Here is a 4,365-nt window from a genome sequence, read left to right on the forward strand (position 1 = left end):
TTTTATTGATAGGATATACAGAAATTGAAAGGGGAGGTAGAGGTAGAGAGGGAGAGAGAAAGGAAAAGAGAACTGTAGCCCTGCTCCACTGTTCATGAAGCTTCTCCCCGCAGGTGGGGACTAGGGGCTCAAACCTGGATATTTTCACATGGTAACTCATGTGCTTTCAACCCGGTGAGCCAATAGTCAGCCCCATAAGGTTTTTCTTATCTTTAGCTAATTACTTTCAGAGCTTCTCCTACAGTTCTCATATGCCTTATACTTGTTTTGATTTAGTTATGAGCAAGAGAGAAAACCAGAGCATCACTCTGGCCCATGTGATGCCAGAGACTGAACTCAGGACATCATGCTTGAGAGTCCAAGAATTTACCCACTGTGCCACCTCCCAGGATATGTTTGTTATTTTTATAATGAGGCACCAGGAATGGACATCTGTGACACCACTAGGTTTCCTGGTTTAATTTTTTGGCCTTCTTGGGGTTTGTTTGTTTGTTTGTTTGTTTAATTTAGTTTCATTCTTTATTTGTGATGCAGACAGACAGACAGAGTAGAGCCACCATAGCTATACTCCATTGTTCATGGATCTCACTGTCTGCAGTGTTTCCATGTGTTGCCAAGGCTCAAACCCAGGGCCTTGCACATGTTCATGCTTTATCAGGTGAGCTATCTCTCACCTCCTCACCCTCAGATGTACCTGTTGTTGACTTTGCAAGAACAGTGGGTTCCACCCACTTTCCCCCTGTGTATGTTAAGTGCTGTATAAGCTGCAGGAGCTCTGGCACTTTCTGTGGCCCAGGTGCTGTGCCTGGTGCTGAGGAATGCCCTGTCCCTTCCCTCCTCCCCTCCACCACGTTGGGCTCTCCTGTCCACACTGAGTCCCTGAGACACTTGACAGGGTGCACAAATCATGAGCTCTGGAGTTACACTGGGACTTACTGGCTAGCTCTGCTCTCATGGGTAGAATGTTTGGGGCAAATGACAACTTTATGCATATAGGCTTTCTTCTTTAAAATAGGGAATATAGGACCCATCCTACAGGCTGTGCATAGGGGAGGGAGACTGAAGAAATGTTACATTAAGAGATGAGTACAGGTGGCCTCAGAATAGCAGGGTCTGTCTGTCCAAGCAGAGAGAGCAAGGAGAACTGGGAGGTAGCCCAGCAAGTAGAGAACAGAATTTACATGAGTGAGAACTGAGGTTCAATCACTGGCCTCACATATGATGAAGTGATGCTCTGGATCTCAGTCTTTCTCCCCTCCCCCCGAAATAAAAATATGTTTAAGAAAGAAAAAGAAGAAGAAGAACCAGAGCCTTCTTAGATTAGCACTGGACAGAGGGCACTAGGTAACTACTGATCTTGCACCTACCTCTCCCCTTCCTGCCCCAGTCCTGGCCTTGTTCCCACTGTCCTGCAGGTCTGCAATGGCTCCTCTCCCTTCTCCCTTCTTTTATCCCTCCCCTCCCCCCCAACACACAATGCACAGGGCTCCAGTACCTGCATGGACTCCTCCAGTTCACTCCTCATTCTCAAGGGGCCAGCAGGTGGTAAAGTGGCTCTCTTTCTATCTGTGTCTCACCCTCTTTCTAGAGTCATTAAATAAATGAAAATGTAAATGTCTTGAAGTCCAGCAATTCCACATGTTTCAAAGGGCTCTTGCACCCCTATATTCATAGCTGCACTATTCACTAAAGCCCAAATCTGGAACCAACCAAAATGCCCACTGACAGACCACTGAATAATGAAGTTGCTGGTTACATACTGGTAGAATATTATACTACAATTGAAAAAGATGAGATTGTATCATTTAGGGAAAAACAGATGGAACTAAAGGTGATTATGCTAAGTGAAGTAAAGAGATAAAAGATTAGATGGGTTTGGGAGTTGGGCGGTAGCACAGCGGGTTAAGCGCAAGTGGTGCTAAGCACAAGGACCAGTGTCAGGATCTCGGTTTGAGCCCCTGGCTCCCCACCTGCAGGGGAGTTGCTTCATAGGCCTTGAAGCAGGTCTGCAGGTGTCTATCTGTCTCTCCCCCTCTCTGTCTTCCCATCCTCTCTTCATTTCTCTCTGTCCTATCCAACAGTGATGACATCAATAACAACAACGATAACTACAACAATAAAACAAGGGCGACAAAAGGGAATAAATAAATAAATAAATATTAAAAAAGACTAGATGGGTTCATGCACATGTGGAATGTAGATCATTAAAGCAAATGAACTGGCAAAAGGTGGATAAAACATGAGGTCCTGAGTTTGATCCCCAACATTGCATGTGCCAGAATGATGCACTGATATTCTCTTTCTCATTAATAAATAATTCAAATGAGAAAAAGAAAGGAAGGAAGAAAGGAAGGAAGGAAGGAAGGAAGAAAGGGGGAGTAACCAAAGGTCCCTTAGCTCTGTGTAAACTATGGTGGTTCTCAAAAGGAAGAAGAGGCACAGAGACTTTTGTGCAGTTTTTGCCTGAGTGAAGTTATTCAGTCTCTCTCTCTCTCTCTCTCTCTCTCTCACACACACACACACACACACACACACACATGCACACCACAGACATGGGTGTCAAATTATACCACTGAGTTCTTATAATTCTGTAAACTAAGGTTAGACAAGGGCAGCATCTCCATGGCCTCCAGCTTAGAGTCTTCCTCTCCTAGCTTACTCCCCTAGCTTCTAAGACCGCAAGTCACCTTCTAGTGACAGAGACCTCTAGCCCCTCTGCTGGGCTGAGATACAGAGAGCTTATTTCTGAGTCACTCAACTCCCTTTGCCTTGTCTTCCCACTCATGTCACAGGAGGCCATTGCTCTCTGTCTGTTGGGATGGTGTGGCACAAAGATGGTTCCCAAGAACGTTCTATCCCAGGCATCAAGGTGGCTCCAGGTGCAATGTATCATTTGTTCCTCCCCATGACCTTAGGAGAAGTAGTGAGTTTCCCAGCCTTGATCTCTAGTCCTCTGGTAATGTCTACTTCTTGTTTTTCATTTTAAATTTATTTACTTATGGGCTGGGAAGATAGCATAGTCACTATGCAAAAGGCCCCTCCTGGGCTGTGACCATGTCTACTTCTAGGAAGGTGACGTCAGGGGGTGGGGTGGAGAGCAGAACAGCCAGGCACCTAGACCTGAGGCTAGCTGGACAGGACACATTTGTCTCTGCTCCCTGAGAAATCTCTGGTGAAAGGGGCCTCTTCCTTAGGGGGAACAGGGCAGCAGTGGAGACCTGAGCCACCAGGCCTCCAGATGTGCATGGTGGGAGCATAGGGAGGACAGGCACACTTGGATTCTGTGCCCTTGGTCTGCAGTTAAGAAGGTGGCTCCTCACACCATGACTTGCAAGATGAGAACCTTTGAATATGTGGTTCAGTTCCTGTCCCTCCCTCCCTCCTCCTCACAGTATGCCCATCCCCACCTCCAAGGCCACACAGCAGGAGCTTTGTGGGTTTCCTAGACCAGAGTCTCAATCATGTGAGTGAACAGGAGCCTCCCAAAGTGATTACAAACTCCCTATGGAGAGAAAGAGAGAGAAGCCTGTCATTAAAAGCAGACTTTCCATCTCATTGGGGCAGTGCTCTCTCTTGCTCTCCCTCCCCTGCCCCCAGAAGAATCTGCCCTGTCTAAGGCCCAGACCAGCCATGTAGACCAGCCCCTGGCAGGTGGGAATGGCAGGACTCTGCCCTTGGGGAGTCAGGACTCTGCCCTTAAGGAGTCAGTCTGTGGGCGGGGATTTCCCAAAGGTTAGGGCACTTTAACCACCCTTCCTCCCCCCACCCTCTAGAAAAACTCCATCCAGGGATAAGGGAATGAGGAATTTCTTAGAGAAGTAGTAGAGCAGAAGATGGTTGCATGCATGAGGTCCCAAGTTCAATCCTTGCCACTGCACAGTGATGCTCTGATATTCTTCCCCCCCTCTTACTTTCTCCCCCCCTTACTTTCTCTCTCCTCCTTCCCCCCACCCCAGCACACAGGCTGGAACCTCATGTATGCATGATTCCACTGCTTCTGGGTATCTTCTTCATTTCAGAAAGTGAGACCCAGAGACAGAGAGAGGGAAAGTCGCCAGAGCTTGCAAGATGCTCCCATGTGGTGCAAGGTCCCATCTCTTTCTCTTTAAAAAATCTTACTTTATTATTACTTCTAAAGAGACTTCTAGGAGGCATTGCCCTGAGGAATCCTTCCCTCAAAGATTTAGCACGTGGTCTGTTCCTTGCAGACCACAGGGGTTTGGGGCTTGACTCTGCCAGAAGCTAGCAGTGAAGCAAGACCTGCTCCCCTCCCCCCTTCCCCTTCCACCCTCAGCCCCCAGCAGGGAGCCCTGATTGAGGACCAGTCCCTGAGTCCTAATGACTTTGTCCAAGCCCTGTCTGTTT

Source organism: Erinaceus europaeus, chromosome 19 (genome assembly GCF_950295315.1).
Source record: "Erinaceus europaeus chromosome 19, mEriEur2.1, whole genome shotgun sequence".
NCBI lineage: Eukaryota > Metazoa > Chordata > Mammalia > Eulipotyphla > Erinaceidae > Erinaceus > Erinaceus europaeus.